This window comes from Chaetodon trifascialis, chromosome 19 (genome assembly GCF_039877785.1).
Source record: "Chaetodon trifascialis isolate fChaTrf1 chromosome 19, fChaTrf1.hap1, whole genome shotgun sequence".
NCBI classification, from domain to species: Eukaryota; Metazoa; Chordata; class Actinopteri; order Chaetodontiformes; family Chaetodontidae; genus Chaetodon; species Chaetodon trifascialis.
In genome coordinates, this window is record NC_092074.1 from 10,109,762 (window position 1) to 10,132,185 (window position 22,424).

Genomic DNA, 22,424 nt, shown 5'->3' on the forward strand with positions numbered 1-22,424 from the left:
CATGAACCATTAACTCCATTTGAGGGCCATGTATGTGCAGCGTACTCACAAGTAAGCAAATCCTGAGCTGAACTGACACCAATTCTCTGCCTTGTAGCCATGAATTCAAGCTGTTCACCTTACTTTACAGATACATAGTTCACAGCATTGGTGCATCAATTTCCCAAAATAAAAGCATAAGCTTCACAAAATAAAAGCAGTATACCTCATACCTCATATGACCCACACTGTTGGACAGACTGTTGCAAGGCTGTGGAAACAATGACACTGCAAAGAACTTATGTTGTGTTTTGCTTGTTCACAGTGCTAATAAAAGTTGTAATGGCAGCTCTACCACTCGCACAAGTCCCAATGGCATGTAATTAAACTGTCTCATCAGGGACTCCAAGGCCTAATGAGCGTCTCACATTTCAACAAGTAAACTGCTGCTGTGGAACAGTTGTGGGCTCAGGCAACCGTTCCCAATCCATTCTCGGGGGTAATTCTCTCTGAATGAAAGTTTTGCAATTTACTTGCAAATAATTTGGCTTCTCCGAAGCTCAATTCATTTCTTTGTATGTGTGCGTTCCGTATGACTGATAGTAGGGCTCTGAGTGACTGACGCTGAGTGACTGACGCTGAGTGACGGCCAATCGGGGAGGCAGCCCTGCCTGTCCAGGAAGTCCCATCTGTGCTGACAGTGCAGATTCAATCGGCTCCTGCACAGGGCTGGTTTGCACACCACCCACGCACCGATGCACTCAGAGACGATGGCGTATCAACACCTAAAACGGGCTAGTCTTGCAAAATGTTTGTGTTTCTTATGTAACAACAACAGTATCTTGTGAAAGCATTTAGTCTAGCCATTCTTACTGAAGTGTGCAAAAAGCTTTAATTCCCATAGCAACGGAAATGATTTGGAAGCATGAGGCTATATTCATCTCCGTGAACATGGTGCTGTAAGTGTTATTTTGCAAGCATAAAATTTCAGCTTCATACAGGCACCAACTCATCAGGGGCTGGATTCCAAAATTCATGTGGCTCTTCTTTGTTCTTCTTTGGCTCATGTGTATTCATGGATAATTAAATGCAAATAACTTCTTTTAGTAACAGCCTTCATGCATGCACACTACACATTAAAAGATGACTCATCATTAGCATCATTATCTTTTTCCTAAATCATTAGAGCCGTGTGGTTTTATGATAGCTGTTTACATATGAATCTTGGGTTTAAAATTTATGAGACTCGCTTTAAACGAATGCACTTTTTCAGATTTTATTTCCAAACCAGTCGAACATTATTTCAATGACTAAGGTAATTCAAGGTCCTCTGTACAACACCCCTGCAACAATTTCATACTGAAAAACCTCCTTTGCAGACACATGAATAGGATGGGGAAATCACAAAAGCGGGATCTCACCTAAGTCTGTCTTATCTGTCAGTGGGACAGCCAATAACAATGAAAAAAGCACAGGTGTTATCCTTAAGACATACGTCAGTCGGTGCTCAGCAAGCCTCTTCATCCTGGCACACAGTCTGCTCTGGGGAGACCTCTGGTGACATTCTCCCTCTTCTGTGGTTCACAACACTGAATAGTGGCCATTTGATCCCTGCATACTCCCTAAGGCACCAAATGGCTCTGGCATTTGCAGACAACGAGGCAACGGGATGCGCCGTGCCACACTGTAGTAAGGAGGGTCAGGATGTCTGGACGGAGCAGGGACGCCACTGCAAACCTCCTAAATGCTCCAGACGCGACAGAGAGGAAGAGAAGAAGTGACGGGAGTGCAGCTGAAGCTGCCTCCAGAGCTCCAGCGGACATGAAAGGAAAGAGCGTCACTCAGGGGCTTTGGTTGGAAAACGCTCATAGATAAGAGCAGCTACAGAGTGCATGCAATAGTTGGTGGGTTTGGTATTGGCAGCCTGTCCGTGTGCATGTTATTTGTTTTCTGGAATCAATTCACATGGAGGATTGTGTCTGAAACAAGAGTTAAGATTTAGTAATGGTAATAATCCTGCATTCCTTTATTTTATGCTGTAAAAACAGCATAAAATCACCTTATTTAGTTGCTGTGGTAAATGTTTTGGTTAACAGCTGCCTCAGCATTCATTTGAATTTATTTTCTTGTTAATGCCTGCAGATCAACATCATACACTGTCCGTCTTGCTCCTGTCTGGTCTGCATCATTTCATGCCAGTAATATCTACAGTAGCTGCGAACAGATCCACTATGTTCACCAGCTAGTTGCTAACAGTGTCCGCCTGCTGCTTGGTGCTTGGGAGGTAGCATATAACTGCCTGCGGCAGCTAAAAGGGACGTCGATGAGAGCAGTGAGAGTGAACCCAAAATCAGGGGCCGTAAAACCAAAATTTATCAGCCACATTAAATTATTAATAAGTCAAGCTTACCAAGATGTTTTTTAATGTCATCGAAGCAAGAAATGAGATCTGTTTATTTCATTACATTTTACAATTTATAGTCTACTTGTATTTTGCTTGAGTATTTCCACTTAATCTGCTTCAAACTTCTACTCCTCTACATTTCAGCTTTAGTCCACTACATTTATTTTACAGCTTGTTACTTTTTACTTTGCAGATTAACATACACAAGAAAACAGAATTAGCCTCCAAAGTATATCATGTATAATGTACACAATAGTATTAAGTGGTTGAAATTATCTCAAGCTCAATCAAATACAACATTAAATGCTTTCATGTTTATGCATCAAGACTGATCATCCATGTATGTAATACATACAGCATGTAACAATATATACTTTATAGCAACTGAATTAGGAACAAAGGACTTCTACTTGCAAAGAGCTTTTTTCATAGTCTAATATTGCTGCCTCTAAGTAGAATCTAAGTACTTCTACAAGTGATGCCAGCACATTTTATTTGATTAGCATTTAGCAGTAAAAATGGTCTTTTCACTATTCCATTGAAGAAACCCCCATGTGACCAATAAAATGAAATATAGAAACTATTCAATCGACGGCAAGTATAAGACTAGAGTTCATTGTTCTTTCTTCTTTGTCAATCATTGTTTCTTCCAATAAGCTAAAGCCACAACTTTCCATATTCTCCCACTTTCCTCTATTATCCGATCAGATTAAAAGCTAATGGGCAACTCCATCCCGGTTCACACCGTTCTTATCGAGTAGCTAATACTACCACTCGCCTCCCTTGGCCACATGGGACTCAGCTGCCAATTAGCATAGCCTTTATAAACCCAATTAGCTGCACCTGTAGCACACTGCCTCTAGATCTTACTCTGATGCCAACACACAACCAACAATTTCCACACCAACAGCGGCATTTAGACGGGTGGGCTATGTTTCTAATGGGCTCACTCCCATATTCAACATTAAAAAGGTAGACTGTTTCAAAATCACATTCTGTGTCATCAAGTAACTTCTTACGTCTCTCCTGATTCCACTCAGAACAGAATTTCTTCAGTAACAACATGGTGTACCGGTACGATCAAACTAGCAGCCCAAATGCGCTATTACAGCTAACACAGAACAGTGTGGTCTTCACTGAGGATGTCTTGGCATGGTGCCACGGTGATACAGTGGAAACACTGTCGCCTCACAGCTAGAAGGTCCCAGGTTCGATTCCCACCTGGGGCGCTGTGGGCGTGTCCTCCACCATGCATTCGGTGGCTGCTGCCCTTTATCTCCAGGAGTGTGTGAAGTCTGCATGTTCTCCCCGTGCATCTGGGGGATCCTCCATAAAATGAAACTCCCCTCTAAAAAACATGCATGAAGATCATCACCTCACCAATGATGACGACAAAGAAACTGGGTCCCCGGGCGTCAGTCAGCTGGCAGCCCACCGCTCCTGGTCTGCCACAGAGGAAGGACTGACCAAGGATGGGTCAAAAGCGGAGAAGAATTTCACCACACATGATGTGTGTGTACTGTGTGGCGTGACAAATAAAGGATGTCTTTCTCTTTTTCTTTTCCTTCTCAGCTCTCCAAGGAAATAGATGGTGCTGACGACAACATAGATCTCTGCCAGTCTCAAGAGCAATAAAATGCTTCCTTCTTCCTCCTTATGAAGTAGAGTCTGGCAGTTTTAAATCAGCCTACTGCTAAGTCTGACTCTTTGGCAGACACATCGTCTTGGGGTGAAACTACCACTGAGACTGATATTAAAGCTCAGCTTGGACACAATTATAAAACTCTGTGACTCCCCAGGATTTATGGCATCAGTACAGAACATTAGCATTGGCCTTGTTCTGAATTTTGACCCCAAAAGACAAGGAGTAGCAGTATATGCAGCGGAAACTCTAACTCTTTTTATTTAAAAAAAGGGGGAAAAAATAGCATAAGAACATATTATTCTTGCTAAGCTTCCAGGAGAATTGGTCTGTCCAAAATGCATTACTGCATCATCTCACAGAAAGCATTGTGATGAATATCTTTCCAATATGTGAGGGAAAAGAGAATTTCTATTAGCAAGCTGTTCAGATAACATAACAGGGGAAAAAAAAAAAAAAACCTCGTCCAGCTGGCTGAGTACAGCTCCAGTGTCTTCAGTGTCTCCTGCTCGATCTTTCCCTCTCTCTCCTCTGAGGTATACTGCTCAATCAGCCTCCATTAGTAAATTAGATGTTATCTTCCCTGACTGGATCGATAAATTATCACATAACAAGATGTTGGACCTGGATTTACATTACTGGTCCTGACAGCATGTAACAAACTAATTATTTCTGAAGGAGCCATTACTGTGTGTGTGACAATGTGGGAAATGGGGTGGAGACATTTGTATGACTTGCGAATGCCCACAGAGCTAATACACAGAAATCAAAAGCAATGACACAGTCACATTAAACCCAAGCTACAAATAGACATAGAGCTCACACAGGAAGGCCAAGGGCGTCAATATTACAAAAAAAAAAAGACATCTTCATTAGAACACATCATCCTAGATTCCCTCGCTCATCTCCCTTGAACTGTTTTATTGGCTTAATAAAAGCAGGATATAAAAGAGCATTTTACTCTATTTCATTGCATGTTTTATTACATAGGCCTATTGATTTTCTAAAAGTGTTTTTGGTTTCTAATATGCTTCAGTGAATATCCTCATGCATTTTCATTTGGGTTTAAAGTTATATCCAGGGTGTCGTTTTTTTATGTAAAGTTGAATACAGAAAGCGATAGCTGTTCAAATACATTTTAGGTAAGGTAATGGCAAATGTTTGCACCTGTGAGAGTGAAAGAAAGAAAGGGAAACCACGGCAACAGTTAACCTGTTCATAACACCTATGAATGTTGTGTGAAGAATCTATTGCCTTTGTCTCGTTAATTTTGTTTTGTTATGTTGTGTGGTTGTGCAGCTGTAAACGCGATTTTCAAGGATGTTCTGACATCCGAGCTCAGATAGTCGGCCGTTAAAGTGCGCTGTACCACTGAGCTGCTGGATGTTAGAGGAATATCTACTGCAGAAGACAAACAGATCTGGTCGTTGGTGCGACTAAAAAGGTAAAATGTTAGTTCTGCAAAGAAATTAAGAGACATCTCAAATAGCATTTGTTAAAACAATATTTCAGTTAGTTTTCTTTATCAGGCAAAGAGAAAATGACATAAAACCACACTGGAATTATCTTGAAAGAGGTTGTAGTCATAAAAGAGGAACAAAATCTGTTCACAGGGAGTACTACTGCATGAATTTGGGGGGAAAAAAATTGTAGAAAGCCTTTTGTGGCTCCAGAGGGAGCTGTGTGAAGTCTGATAAACCACCTCAGGCTGGAAAATACAAGCCTGAAAAAGAAAAAATGTCTGGAGGTCGAAAGGAGTGACCCTAGTGCCAAAAAATATATGCCAAAGTATACTTTAGTATAGTACTTCAAGTATATTTATACATTGCAAAGTATGCTTCCAGTACATTTCTATAAATGTGCACTAACTTAAAATAGATCAAAAGGATACTTTTAATGAATATACTACAGTAAAATATATATTACAAAAAAAGTTCAATATCATAATAACAAATATTAAACTAAAGGATTTTTCTTCTGAGCAGTCATTGCATATTCACTTTGGGCTCATGCCAATATTTCCTTACTGACCAAAACCAATGATGCTCCCGATGTCATCATCCATACCGACTCGAAAGCTTCCAAACCCTGACATTGTGACACATAAACACATAAAAGAACACTCAAAAACAACCTCCTGCAGGGCTGCACTACTGGAGGCAGTCAAATGTCTCTGAGATGTCTACAAATCTCACGTGGCATTGCATCAATATGTATGGTTCAACGGCAGTAAAGACAAAACATTCTTGGATCCAGTTATCGTCCAAGTCGTGCAGGGCAGGGCCCGGCTTGGCATCCAGGGCACACTGCTCTACATAAGAGGCAGGTCAGCATCTTCTCAGCGTGGATAGTGACTGCTTATGGAGCAGTAAGGAGACTGACATGCAGGCAAGGTGAGAACAGGGAGTGTGGTGGAAAGACTAAGCAGGCAAGAGGGCTTCAAAGATCTGTGGCAGTGGGTCTTTGTTTGACTGCCAGAGGCTGGAGGGGGAGAAAAATGGGAGTGCTGTATTAGAGGGGAAGAAAAGAAAACCTGTAAGCAAAAGGAATAAAGTGTCTGTCCTTATAAAGTCAAAGAAGGACACAGAAGACAGAGAACGAGAGAGAGATGGGCTAGAGGAAGGGATTGAAAAATGCTGGAGAGAGGTAAAGGGGGGGGGGGGACGCCAGAGAGTCTGAGGCAGAGAGTAAAGAATGTGGGATTGGCTGGTTGGGTAAAGGGAGCTTTGGTCCCTATAAAGTCACATTACTGCAGGCTCATAACACAGGGAAGCTGCTGCCTCCACAGATATGAGCAGTGGCTTTGGTGCATGAATAATTCAGCTGGCAAGAAGGACACAGGGATCCGTGGATACAGTGGCATATGGATGGGCCTTTGCTAAGGCCCCAAGAGACATAACGCACAGCAGGAAAGAGCACAAGTTAATCCACGTCACCATAAGATCTGACCTTACGCACCTATGAAATCAGAACTAGTAGAAGAAGCAGCTGCAACGTTGGAAAAGATCTATCCTTGCACCCCCTTTTTTTCTTTTGCACTCTTCATTGTGTCTAGGCATCATTAGGCAGTGCGAAATGTGCATCATGTCTTACAAGAGGTTTGTTAGCATGGAAATGCATGCAAAGCCCCACTGTGGGACAGACGCTTTTATTAATCCGGTGAGGAGAGAGTTAATGTGAAAGTTCCTCGGCATGCATTAGATAGCGGCTGTACTAATGGGAGGCAGGCTGCTAGGAACCTGGCCGACAGGGATTAGATAGAGAAGTGATCACAGGGAAGACTTCATCAGAAATGCTGAGGCACTAGGCAGCTCATTACTACTGTAGCAGCACAGCCTCAGCCCAGTGGTCCTGCACTGCTCTCTGCAGCACCACACACACACACACACTGGAAATATGGTATTGACGCAAACATACACACATACACAACAGACGACTCCCATACAATTACTGTAAACCTACAGTTCATACACACATACACACATGTAGGCATTTGTTACGAGCAGCACATTACGCCCGTGCGTACGCTGGGCTGTAGACTCTTGCCCTATGATCCCTGCAGCACTGAGGCTGCAACATGTGCTCAGATACAAACAAGCACTGGAAAAGATCTAAAGCACACAGACCATCGTCACAACGCAGACTTCAAACACACACACGTAATTTATATTTCATGCGCTTACTGTGAATCTGAACAAAAGGAATTACACTGTTTTCCTAAAACATCAAAACACATTTTCAACGAGGTTGAACGGCACCAAGACCCTCTGAGGATAACAAACATAAAAACAGCTTTTGTGTGTGTGATTTTGAAACTCCTTTTAAAACTATGGCTTCTTGTTAGAAGGGCAGACCAGTGTTATCAAGCTCTCTGCTTTGCTCTAGTGGCTAGTGATGGCTTCTCATCTACCTCTGGCAGTTCTGGTTCCATCCATTGCTTCAGCAGAAACACTGGATTGAATTGGAGTTACATCATTCAGCACCCACCTAAGTATTTACAGCATTCTTCAGCAGACTTTTTCTACCTGGAAATTCTTTTTCTTGAAAGCAAGCGTTTCTATGTGTAGATGGCAGTGCTTTGGTTACACTTAGATTAATGTACGGCTGTGAACCAGCCGTCACCCACACACTGTCAAGGTGGCTACAACTTGAAAAGAAACTTGGTAACCTGTACATATAGTACAGGATACCGAGAAAACTGAGCAAACATCGTCTTTTCCTTCCAGACAGAACCAGAGACAGCAGGGTATGATTGCATCTGTTTTGCATAAACACCTTTTCCTTGTAAAATGATCATTTCTTTGCATTCTGTGACCGAAGACAGTGTGAAGACAACAGGATGTTTATCATTGAAAGCCCCACAGTGAGCAAACACTTTCGTCTGCTCCGGATGACAACAGGTTCATCATGGCAATTGCTCACCTCCTGCTCAAAAGAAGAAATGACTGCCAAAGAGAAGTGATAGCGGGGGTTGTGTGCCGTGCGAGTGGGTTCACAAGAGACAGCTTAGCACTGATGTGGCAGAGGGGGATTGGCATAGACAGTATGCAACAGAGAAGAGAAGAAGAATCCTTTTCTGCTGTTGTGTTGACAAGACTTTCATATTCAGCCATGCTTCTCCATTAGGGAGGCCAATAAGACCAAATGTGTTAGCATTTTTTTTTTTTTTTCTAAACACAAACAGACAGAAAGCCACACCAAACAGACAGCAGACATTAGCCGTCATGTTTGTCACAACGTGGCCCGACAGACTGTGGGCATAAAATGATGACAGTTTGTAAGATGCCAGATCCAGACTGAGAAGTCAGTCGCAGTTTGTGTGAAAAATAAAGACAGATGGTTCAAAAGAGTGAGAAAAATGTTGACTTTGGACAAACAGCAGCAGAAATAGCCGACCATCCTCCACTGGAACAAAAAGACCACACCAGCTTCTCCTTGCATGCTTGAGGACATTCAGAGTCCAAAGTGCAAATGTACACCTTCCCAAATGTATATGTCAGCACAGTGTTTTGCCAAGAGCAGTTTTAGCCATGCACCATGACTCAAGGGATGGCTGTCTCTCTGTCTGTCTCTCAGTCCACCACTTCGGTCCAGATAGAAATATCTCAGTCAGATAGATGGCCATGAATCCCTTTGGTTGATATTTGTGGTTCAAAGTAAAATATCCTGATGACTCGCCGGGAAATTTGCTGGATATATTCAAAGTCCCAAGCAGATGAATTCAAACGGCTTTGATGATCATGACGTGACATGATGACTTTTCGACTAGTGCCACTAGCAGGTCAGAGTCTTCGCTGAAATCGTAATAACTTGGATCCCCTGACCTTTCATCTACTGCCATCATCAGGTCAAAGATTCAATTTAACAAATATTTTCCGATGTGACTAAATACTTGCACAACTACTGCCGTCTCCACCAGCCTCAGCTGTGCTATGCGTTTAGTACTAATAGGAAAAAGTTTGGATGCTAGCATGCTAAAGTAAGATGGTGTAGAATTAATCTAATACTACACTCCGCATGCAATAAAAATGTCTGACTTTTTAAAGCTTTACAGCAAGGCTGGGCAATCTAATTTGCAGTGACAATGATGATAAGCTTTGGACATTTTTACTTGATATGGGTGGATCTAACAGTCTATCACACAGCAGAAATAAAAGCGACAACAGCCAGTCAGTCAGTAGCTTTTGACTTGCATGTCACATCCATTAGTAGCAGACAACCATTTCCTTCTGCAGAGAATTGTTTGAGCTACCGGTGAAGAAAGTGAATGAGAGCATAGATGTCTTCTGGAAATGAGGAAAAATAATGAGTGGAACTGAGGGGCACACAGTGACATTTGCTCCTCTGCCTCTGTTCTCTCTGTCACTGCCTGTTTGCATGAGGGCAGGGCTGAGCTGTGGACAGTCCGCAGAGGGGAAGAGCCCACAGCGGAGGAACAGAACTTTATTTATTTCACTAGAGTCAACAACAATGCTCATTATCCATAGGCAGTACTGGACAAGTTACTTTCAAAATGTAATATATTACCAGTTACTGTCATCTGAACGTAACAACAGTAGAATACCTTACGATGGCTTTTGACAGGAACTTGGCTGAGACGTTTTATCTAATGCATTTCTCCTCCTTGAATGGCTCACACGACGGGCTGCCATTTTAATCTTCACAGCTGCTCGCACCATCTCTGTGGAGGCTCACGTTTCAGCTGAGTGTGACGGGTGTAACCACGACCTGAGGCCTTTATTTACATTTCAAGTACTTTTTCTTCGACAAAGTGAAAACGAGGTTTACGCACAATAAAAAGCCACTGAATAAATACATTTATCTACATTTTGCAACCAAGGCGGAGCAGAGTGCGCTGCTCTCTGGAAAGAGACAGGCACACACAGACACACACATGCATTCACACGCACACACACCTCTTTTGCACCAAGTTTGCTGATGGCTGGAGCTATGGCGATAGCCAACATTTCCCATCACACCATGCTGGGCTGAGTAGTTGATTAGGTTTGATGTGTTGTATTTCAAACTGACTGTCTTGGGATAAACCACCTCGTTCTTATAGCCTCATGTACACTTGACAGACCGACCTCTTTATGTTTGCTAACCTGTGACTGGACAAGAGTGTCCAGTGTGTCCTGTGAATGCCTCTGGCACACTTGCTGATTGTCACTCCAGAAACGGGCAGGCTGTGTGGATATAAACAACCAGTTTGATGTGCATAAGAGCACAGATGTCGGCGTCTTTGTTCTGCTGCAGCCTGCTGCGGTCGTGCATGACTTAATCCAGTTAACCACAGTCGATGTGGCACGCGTAACTAGACTCTGACAACGCGTGTCACTCAAATTAGAGACTGCCGATGAAAAACATACCTGTCACCCACAGATGGCTCTAAAGGGAGTTGATCAGCTGAACAGAAAAAGTGAATGAGAGACGCTGATAAGAACAGACGTGAATCTTTACTCTGCCTTCCTGGCGTTATTGGTGTAATTGCTATGAAATCGTATTTTTTCTGTGCATTGAGATGCGTCTACTGGCTGATGAATGTTTAGTGAAAATGAAACTGACAAGCTAAATATGGGTTTGTGTTATTTTGGAAGATTCTGTGCGAGTGCGTTCCTGCCAATTAAAGGGAAGAAAGCAGCACAGATAAATTGATGCATCATACGTGTGACCTGCTGACCTGAACATGGAACAAAAACACTGTGAATACTGATACCAAAGTGGTCAATGATGCACCCCCTGTTGCGCCGCTCGTCATGGTGAGTCACTCAAATGCCGAAGAGACGCAGGTGGGGAGCTGCTCCAGAAAAACACCACCTCGATGGTGTAAACTGTGCCTTGTGCAATGGAACGGATTAAAATAGAACCCAGAGCCACAGAGTGTCAATGAAAGATTAAATGAAACTAACAAAAAACACTTGAGTCCTGCTTCTCAAGATGCTTTCAGTGTAGCTTCCTGCTAGTTGTTGCAGGCGTGACAGCATCAGTGCAGTTCAGGCCTGTTTAAGCTTTGTTTCTTTAGGTAGCATCTACAATTCCAACCCAGCCTGAACATACTGCAAGGAACTCATTTTCGTCAATTAATTAACTTGCTAAATTATTTTGACTGTGGGGTTGTGATCATCTTTAAACTATATTAAAAAGTAATTTAAGAAAAGAAGAAAATTTGTTCCAGAGTCTGATTATGAGGGTAATTGTACTTGGAGATCCCACACCTCGATAGAGGGTAGACATGAGAAGAAAGTATCAGTACAAAGATCGCACTGCAATTCAGAAAATGGGTTCACAGAGGCAAGTATTAAGTTTACTCATCTCACGTTCTCCTCTACAAACAAGTCACATATTTCTGTTTTCTCGTGTTTTGTCATTGTTTGTTACATTCCGCATCAGCGCTGTAAAGCCAAAGGGATGTCCTGGTGGCGTGACCATGTTAAATAAAAACCTGAGCGCTACGCCCAGAGAGGTGGCCTGCTGTCAGCGCCTTCTGCTTGGCATGCAGATGGCGAAGGAGGGGAAGAAACTGGGGAAATTTAGCCGAAGCGATCCTCGATCACAAATTCAGTGAATCATTAATGTATCATATTGCAGTCAAGACTGCTTTCCATCTCAATTCATTCTTATTTAGACACCTCGTTTCATGAGAAAATAATCACAAAAATAACCAAAAACAGAAATAATCATATTCATAACCGTCGGAGCGAGGCAGACTGAGGGGGGATCTGCGTTACTTTATTGGCGGAGCCCAAATGAAGCGTCTGCTTTCACCTTGTGTGGCTTTGCACTTAATCACTTCTTTGCCTTGCCAGTGAAATGTTAGCTCTGGAGATTTTTGGAAGCATTGTGCTCCTAATCTAACAAAACATCTGTGATCGGAGGTACCCGCATGCCATTATTACCACGGCTACACCACCTTTCTGCACTGGTACCCTCGTGGCAATAAGTCCTCCAAGACACCGCTTGTCCATTAAATGTTGGCCAGAGCACACATAAATGCAGACTCATGTGCACACTCAGGGAATGATGCACAGTGACGTGACAGAGGGACAATGTCACTGTTTGCAGCTGTTCAAACATGTCATCTACTCTCTTGTTGGGAGCTTCCCATGTAATTACACAGCTGTCACACTGTAATCACTCTAATCTCTGGTGAATCACGAGGAAATAGCATGGGCCACTCACTCATTAAGACGCATGCCTCCTCTTCATCTGCCGTGTGTTTGTTTTATAAACCTGGACCGATAATCTCCTTGTCTGTGATGGGATTAAAAAAAAAAGTCATCACTAGCATTGTGAAAAAAAAAATCTAATGTAAACACAACCACTGCCAGCGACAGCTTGTGCGAGATCACACACACGGAAAGAAAAAAAACAAAACAAACAAACGCTCGCATCGGGATCAGCAGTTCCATGCAAGATGTCTGACGGGGATTGTTAATCTCGTGAATTAACCTGTGGTCAGGTTGAGTCAGTGCGGTGTCCGCTTCCTGACGGCCGAGAGACTTTGCACAGTTGGAGCGTGAAAGAAGTGAGCTGTCAAGTCGTGTCGATTACATGCCAGCTGATGTGACAAGTTCAAAGGGAAGGCATAAAAATGAAAATGATTGCTGTCATATGGGTCAGTATTAAATAACTCCCAGTCTGATACTCACATGTGCCCAAAATAAAAATAAATTGCAAATATATATTATAGCGTCCTTAAAGCCCACACACACTCCCATGGCCTCACACACATACATACGCACACTTGCACGCACACATACAGGTGTTTTCAATTCGTTTTTTGAATCGACTTTTTCTCTGGACTGTGCTTAATTGGCATCTCACTTCCCTTATTACAACAGAGTGAGACACCATACTTATTAACACAGTATGGTTCACATCATGTATAGCGCCGCGCAACCTGCACAGTGTGTGAAACCTACTAACGAGGGCACACGGTATCATTGATGCAAAGCGCCTCAAATTGGACCCACTATCATTCATGAGGACTGAAGCCTGCAGTTCCAGTTCAACCTTGTGATGATCTACCACTTTAAAAATGTCATTATTTCCTGCTCGAGGGTTTAGCGTACACTCGTTTCTACCAGCACACGTTTTCATTCATCCAATAAGTGACATCTACACGGACGTGGCTCACCTCATCAGGGCACACCTCACAGGGATAACGGAAAGAGTCCATCCTGGAAGATGGTAGTCAATCGTGCCGAAGCCTCAGGAAACCCCCTCAGTGATCTCCACTCTCACCATCTGGATGGAGAAGTGGCTACTTCCTGCCTGACTATTAACTGCCGACTAATGAGCAGGAAACTGGTCTGACCAGAGTTGAGTACAAAGAGACTGAGATGAATTAATTGTGAATACTTTTTGGTTGAGGATTGTTTTTGGTCTGACATCCATAACCTGAATGGTGTTGCTGGGGGAAATCCTAAATCTTGTGTGTATTTTGTGCTTTGTGAAGGTTATTTTGCAAGGTTTTTGAGCTGATGCATCCTTTTATGTGGTTTGATTTCCACTGATTTATTTGTCAGAAGTGACTGACTGTCAAACCACTAAAACCTAGAGGCAAGAAAAGTAACAGCAGCAGCAGTTTATAACTGCAGATGGGCCAATATACTCCAAAGTAATTAAAAAAAGGAAACAATTAACAGCTGCTGTAATTTTGAATCTTGCTCTATCTGCAGATAATTACAGATATTACAGCTGCAGCTCTTTCTGAAAGATGCTCTTTTTGTGAGTGCACAGTATGTTTAAGGTTTTCTATTTTAAACACACAAAATGTGACTGGAGCAGACAGTGCTGGACACTGCAATGAGTAAAGAAGGACAATTAATAAATAAGGAATAAAAAGCTCATACTGGGTGTCCCGTCTTTCGGTTTGTTTGGAAACAATATTTATCAATACATGATGTGATATCTTTCTATCGACGACTGCTTAAAAGCAAAAACACATCTTCAAACTAGTACGGGTGAGAACACAAAAATAACCTTAATGCTGCTTAGTATGTATTGAGTTTGCGGACGGACTCTGTGCCGGTGGCAATCCAGAGAATGAAGATATTTTTGATGGTCTTACTCCAGGAATTTTCTGCAGAGGAGAGGATTAAATGATGGTGAGGTTTTAAGGCCACACACCTCCAGGGCCTCTAAGAAGTTAATCAAATGTTTCGGGGAAGTTTATTTATATGTGCTGGTGCGATGTATGCATTTGGAATGGCAATGCCGTCACTCTAAACAACCCATGGCTGCATGAGTGCAACTTACTTTTTACAGCTGGTATTCCCCATACATTTGTATAATTTCACTCCTCGCCACAGAAAAAAAGCATACTCTTCAAAGGGGGTTGTACAAATTGATTGGGTAAGAGCTCTTTCTATTCCCCCACCACAGCAATGTGAACACCAGTGCTATGCATCAGAAATAGACATTCTTTTCAGAAGTATGGAGGGAGAAAGTGGGGGGTTGGAGGAGAGAGAAAAAAAAAAACCCTGCATGTATTCAAACTGGAGGCCACGCTGAATTGATGGGCACCAGCCGTGGAGCTTTTCTGCAGGGAAATCATTTGCATAATGGGAAAGTGGTTGGAGTTGGAGCTGAGAGCTCTCCTCTTGTGGGGACAGTCAGTGAAGTGGAAGGAGAGCGCTCCTATCAGACAGGAGACAAATACCAAGGTGCACCGAGAGAGAGAGATGTGTGCTTGTGATATGCTCTTTTGCTTCCTGTCACCTGCCTATTTCATCTGCAAAACAATTTACCAACAATCTCGCAGACGCCCACAGCCAATATGCACTTGCTTTTGAAAAGGCTGCGGCAGAATTGCTCCGTCTTCATTCCGCTAATGAATCTTACACAATACTTTCCGGTCAACTTGCTATGATAAAAAGAAGGCTGGCTGATTCGGAAAATTGAAATTCAGCCAAATTTAATTCTTGAACGCTGCATCTGCGGAAAGCGAAGCAGGCTTAAGCCTCAATCGAACAAGCAGCCTCACTCTATTATACCGTAAAACTCTGCTCGCACTTCATGCTCATTCAACCGTAGCTCCGCATAGTGATCCCTAGCCGTTCCTGCTTTAATAAACACAAGAGAGCACGAATTTAGAAACACTGCACTGCTATACTATATGGCTAATATTTGTGCACATACATTAGAGTGCTTATGAAAAATAGCTTGAAAGACACGGTGGATACGGAGGACAAAAGCATATAGACTGCAGCCCGGAAAATGTGTCTCGCTGCATGATTTATAGGTCTTTGCCTGTTTTATGCAGTCTTATGATGTATGTGCGCACTTACCAGAAAGGAGGTATGTAGTATAGGCTAGGAAGTGAGGATTGAAGTGAATGATGCTTCAGTCATACATTTTTCAAAGGTTTTGGGGGGGCTTGCTGTTGCCCGGAAAGAATATCAACAACAGCTTTGCGGATGCAGGGAGGAAAACAGAAGAAGAGCATGCTCCTCCTGGAATTACAGAGAGTAAAGAAAAGAAAACTGCTGCTCATAATATTTCTTGGCATGTGATACGTGCAATCCAAGATGTCCACCTCTTGACTTATGTAATACCTTGTCTTACAAACAAAACTTGAGTGGTACTGCATCCTGAATCAGCTGGTTCTTAACCTGTGTAGCAGAACCGGCCTTTAACTGACCCCTTCTTTCCCTCCTTTTCTGGTGATACTCAAGGGAAATGGAGGTGTAAACCCGCCAACTGATTGAATTGTAGACCATCTGGTTTACCTATAATGCAAACTGATTTCGAAGAGAGAAAAGATGTCTGGACAAGAGACATCTCCTCCATGTTTTCTTTTCAGGGAGGCCAGGGACACAGACACCTCAACATCAAAGGTGGCCTTCTCCTCACCTTCTCCTCACTATGTTTCTCATGGCAATGCTAATTCTCTCCTGATAGCCCCAAGAGTGATCAAGACAATAAAACCGTCTGGAGAGACAAACGCCAGGCTCCAGAGGAACATCCACAAACATCAGCAAATGCTGATGGGTCGTAAACCGGACATCCATTGAGGCAACTTGTGTATGCTTGTGTGATTTTCCTCAACACTCCAAGATAACCAGACTTTTATGTTAAACTTAACTTTTCATGTTTTCAACTTGCAGGACTCGGGGTACGCATAATATTGATGTTTTTCCCATATCTCTGACCTGAAGTATGACCAAGTTTTGATTTTAACGGTTTTATAAAAGTTTGTATGAATTGTCACCACAAAACCATACTGCCATCCAGAGTTTCCTAACCGTCAGATTGAATATGCTTGACTTGGCACATTTATCGATAAGTAACCATAACCATGATTGACCATAGTGAGAAGCAGATGAGCCCTCGTATGATTCTTTGATTAGTTCAGCTCCATGAGGCGAGATTGCACCGCGCGCCACAAAGAGTCTCACGTGATTCGATGCCTTTCGACACGCCCCGGAGCGACCTTTAAAAACTGCGTGTAGTGCGCGTTTCAGTAGTAGATTTGTAGTAGATTAGTAGCCTTTTAGTAGAGTTTTAGTTTTGTTTTTTTGTTCCGTCTAAGTTTTGTTAGTTAAGTTTTTCTTTTCACGTCTAGTTACTCTCAGCTGAGTTCTTTTCTTTACCTTTGTCTTAAGTTTTGCACAGCCGTTTTGCTCCTTAAGTTTTCGTCTTCGAGCTACTCAAAGCCATTCCGGGTAGCGTAAATAATCTTCAGAAGACGTATTCTTATAATTTGCCGTAAACTTCAAAGTTAACTTCCTCTTTAGCCCAACGTTTTGTTTTGTTTTCATTAGTGAATTTAGGCAAGTAATACTAATTTTGTAGCCTTCTTCGACCGGCCATCGAAGAGACTCTTAGTTTGTACTATCAGTCTAAAATAATCCGTCACGGACTCAACCGAACCAAACCCTGCGGCCAGCTGTTGATCCTTGGTCCTGTTCACAACCATCCGGAGCAGTCCATCATCTGTAACCGACCGCCGAACCAGTTCCAGAGACGCCCCGTTCCGCACCAGTTTGTCATCTTGGAGGTCTGGGCCTTCCACTAGACCACCAAGTAGATCGAGCCGCGGACGAACATCTGGAACGTCTTCGAGCCAGTTCGGAGCAGAGCACAACGGGACGCCAGCAACCAAGTAGGCACGCTAAGTGGGTTTGAATAAGAGTTGGTCCGTGAGGTTAAGATTAGGTCAATTCGTCCAAATTCTCTCCATTAATCGTTCTTTCCCTTAACTCCGCGTTCGCGTCCCCATTACTCCTTTTAGACTGCCTCTCACTATCGCCAATTTATTTACCCTTGTGTTGCCATAAGTTTCTTGTGTGTTCTGTCATATCACCTCCCATCTTCTGTCTTATTGTTCATGGTACATTACCCATTATCCACAATTCTGCTTAATAAATGATATGTTGATTTAAGTCCTGGTTAGACGGTGTCCTTTTGAACTGAATATTTACGATCCCTGTATCCAGAATTTACACTTCAGGTTATCAGACTGGTTTACTGTTAGTTCATTCGTTAGTATTTATCAGCGTTATAGCAGATAATCCCTGCAGTCCTTCTTAGCTGAGGAAGGTGGTGCCCCGACATTTTATCAACGAATGCAACATCAAATTAAGGTAGTACACACTACACCTGTATCTCACCTGACTATCTGTAGAAATGAATTTACTATTACAGCTATGTTATCGGGTATTAAGTATGTATGAGATGCTGACATAATGCTTGTTCTCACCTTGATGACAAGCATGTCCCCTCAGCATGCAATGTGCCGCTGTTGCACAGTGGCCGGGTACATTTGATGCTACTGAATAGTTTGCATTTTCTCGTCTTTACAGGGGCCACCACTGCAGCTTATTAGCTGCTCTCTGGTGTTAGCGAATGACTTGCTGTCGATTACAAAAAAAGGGGAAAAAAAGAGCTGAGTTCATTTGACCTGAGCGCTCCAGTTTGTTTCCTAATGCCTGTTTTAATCAGCAGGTGCCAGGTTCTCCACCGTTAATCAACGCAATTAGTTTCAACCAAAAGTCCCGACCGTTCACAAATAAATGGACTATGTATGCTAGGTTAAGGTGCTGAATGTAACAGTATGTTGCTCTTAATTTTCTGCCTTCCTCTGGATATCAGGTGAACTCGCATTAAGGACAAAGTAGAATATGAGACTCTTCTCAAATGGCTTTGATGTTCATAACTCAGGATATAACTTTTGGGTATACAGATACTGATGCAGTTTTTGGATTTTTGGCCTTGCTATTAAATAGGATGCAGATATTCATCTCAGCAGAGTCAAATGTCAGTCAGTGGCTCATAAATGGTTTTTTAATAGTTTTTGGACAACAATGGAGGTCTATGGCACAGAGGAACAAACGTTTTAGTATTCTTTTCATGGGATTTGGTGGCAGTAACAAAAATAGAGACCATCACCAGACTTATCTTTTCACAAAATAAAGAAAGGTCACAACATTTCTTAATGTTAAAAATCATGATTAGCTCCAGCTCACTGGCTCCGCTGTGTGTGACCGCAGGGATTGGAGCTGTATTCACATTCCAAACACGAGTTGTGAGTCTGTGCAAACTGAGACGAGTGATTCAGCACATCTTTTCATTTTCAATATAAAAAAAAATGTGTTTGCTTTTTCTTGCCTTGGCCTTGTGTGTATGTGTGTGCATGAGTGTTAAATACTGATGTTCAATTAATGTTCATGTTCAGAACAGAAAGAAATGTCACATATTGCATATAATAGAGGCTTGTCAATCAGCATTAAAACCAAATGTGGACTTAAAAAATAAATTAAAAGAACACACATATATATATATATATATACATATAATTAGCTTTACTGCAACCTTTCTGTCACTTTTTTAAATCATATATATTATAATATTCTAACCTCCCTAAAGTATTATCTTTACATAATACATTAAGATAAAATAAACAAAGAAGAACAGTAAAAAAGTAATAAAATAAAATAAATAGACAGTAGCAGTACTTTAAACTCTATTCTCTGACACACAGGAGGCCAGTCAGAACTAAACTACCTGCTACTAACTAAACTAATCTAAATTACTGGGTATTAAAGTGTGGATGAGTGTCTATAGGTTGAGATGAGCCCCAAGTTTCATCCTTCCTTCCTGTGCAACAAAGACGATTTTCGTAGTTAAGTCTGCGTTTAGCCCAAGAAAATTCAGACACATCCAATTATTTATTTGTTCAATTCTCTTCCACAGAGAGTCTATTGGACTGTAGTCCCTCAGAGACAGAGCAAGGGAAATTTGGGGGTCATCTGCATGTAAATGTTAAATGGAAGAGGTCCAAGGAGGATAAGTTAATTTTAACATTACTCGTCTCAGACAAGTCTCTCTAGTGAATGCAAACACAAATAAAATGAGCAGAACGGATGAACCCCCCAGCATCAGCCAAGTCCTGGTTAGACGGCAAACAAGTCAACCATCCAAAACCAACACTGTGACAGTCACAGAGTGTTACTGGGAGGAGAAATTGTAATTAATTGTGTTTGGCTACACTGTTTGTTACAAAGAAATCACATTACTAGGTTCATTTCCTCTCACTTGTTTTTTATGCTCAACTTCCGCTTAAAAAAAAATTGTGGCAGACAAAAAATTGTGACGCACAGCTGCATGAAAAACTTTGGTCGCTCCTCTTCAAAATTTATGTTATTGTGAGCAATTAGGTAAAAGTTAAAGATGAAACCATCTCTTCAACATTATAAGCAAGATTAGTGTTTTATTTTTCGTAAAAAAGGAAAGGGGCACCTTGCAAAGTTTGGGCAGCCCAAGAGATTTGAGCTCTCAGATAACTTTTACCAAGGACTCTGACCTTAATTAGCTTGATAGTGCTACTGCATGGCTTGATCACAATCATTGTTAGGAAAGGCCAGGTGATGCAAAATTCAAAGCTTTATAAATACTCTGACTCCTCAAACCTTGTCCCAAAAATCAGCAGCCGTGGGCTCCTCTAAGCAGCTGCCTTGCACTCTGAAAATTAAAATAATTGATGCCCAGGAGAAAGCTATAAAAAGACAGCAAAGTGTTTTCATGTAGCCGTTTCTTCAGCTCGTAATGTAATTAAGAAATGGAAGTTAACAGGAATGGTGGAGGCCGAGCTGAGGTCTGGGAGACCAAGAAAACTTTTGGAGAAAAGCGCTCGGAGGATTGCTTGAAAGGCAAATCAAACCCTCCAGTTTGACTGTCATCAGGAGTTTACAAAGGAACTAAACAAGCTGAAAGCATTTTAGGAACAAGTCCTGCGGTCTAATGACGTCAAAATAGAAGTTTTTGGCCATGATAAGCAACAGAGAAAAAGGTCCACAATTTCATGAAAAGCACAGCTCTCCAACTGCTAAGCACAGGGACGGATCGATTATGCTTTGGCCTTGTGTTGCAGTCAGTGGCATGGAGAACATTTCACCAATAGAGGGAAGAATGGATTCAATTAAATACCAACAAATGCTGGAAGCAAACATCACATCGTCCGTACAAAAAAAAAAAAAAAAAAAAGCTGAAGATAAAAAGAGGAAGGCTTCTACAAAAGGGCAATGATCCGAAACACACCTCAAAATCCACAGAGGACTACCTCGAGAGGTGCAAGCTGAAGGATTTGCAGTGGCCTTCACAGTCTCTGGACCAAAACATCATTGAAAATCTGTGGACAGACCTTAAAAGAGCAGTGCATGCCTGTTGAAAGGAAAACTGAGATTTGACTGGTGCTCATGTTATTACATCATCTCCTTGCACCATCTTATTCTGGAGAATCAGTGCCTCCAACTGTTTTTCTCTAAGTGCCAAACTCCTAACATTCACATAACAGTAAAGGATGGAAACACACATTCATTTGCATTTTATTTTGCCAGATTTGGGGAAATCTGAAAATCAGTTAAAATGCACTGCATTTAGATAGAAACCTGGGAACTTTTTTTCTGCGGGTTTAGTGCAGTAAGTTCACAAGCTGATTCACCTTCTGCTGAATAAAATATTTTCAAAAATCTGCAGTGTTTTGTAAACATAGCAGAAACTGAGGTAGACTTGACATCTGTAACATACAAACAAACAAACAAGATAGACAGCACAGTAAGACTGAACTATAAAACCAGCCTAGACATATGAACAACTTTAGTCACTCTTCTTACTCTAAACATACATGAACTATTCAATTATATTTTGATTGCAAGTGTGTTAAAAAAAAAAAAAAGTATGTGTAAGAGATGTTTATAACCTGGCTTCTCCTCAGTGCTCAGTGAAGCATGTCTTTAGCTATATGATATGCTGCTGCCTCTGTTATGTCTTCATGCCTTTTAGATGATTTGTCATCAGGCAATGAAGTAGATAACTCTGCATGGTGGTCTGCTGCTTGTGCGGTGGTGCTGCGGTTGCAAATGTTGTTGGACGTTGGCAAATACGGCTGCACTTCAAAGACTGAGCACGGCTAAGGTGGTTAAACAAGTTTGTGGTGTTACCGGTCTTGGTGGGGACGACAGTCTTGCATAAGTTACAGACCACATTGGTCTGACTACGGTCCGACTTATAAAATCCAAAAAACTCCATACTGGCGAGCTGACTTTCCCTGTTTTATCAACAACTTCTTCGCTCGCTGCAGCGCTCACTTTCTATTTCTCATCTCACTCCTCGCGCAGAATCAAACACGAGACATCAAGATGGCGCAACTGAACTTGATACTGTTTCATGATTGGCGTTTTAGCGTGTCACTCCCACTGATAAGCGATTACTCCATACGTTGCTCGGTTACCTGAGAGCGAGTGCCTTTGTTCATGCAACCAACTTTGCTTTGCAACTTCTGGTTTCTTCCGACAAAGAAAAAAAATTATCGAATGTTTTATCGAACACATATCCCCACTATGGTAACACAAAACTCAGCAATGTTTTACTACCCACGACTGTTGGAGCCTCTGT

General features: G+C 42.0%; 1 protein-coding gene across 1 annotated transcript in view; it reads right to left on the reverse strand.

Annotated features, from left to right (window-relative positions):
* Positions 1 to 458: 458 nt before the first annotated feature.
* Positions 459 to 22,424, reverse strand: part of rps29 (ribosomal protein S29) — an 86,062-nt gene continuing 64,096 nt past the window's right edge. The window contains exon 4 of the transcript XR_011603358.1: positions 459 to 468. The gene's annotated coding sequence lies outside the window, so the exon portion shown is untranslated. The remainder of the gene's footprint in view (positions 469 to 22,424) is intronic.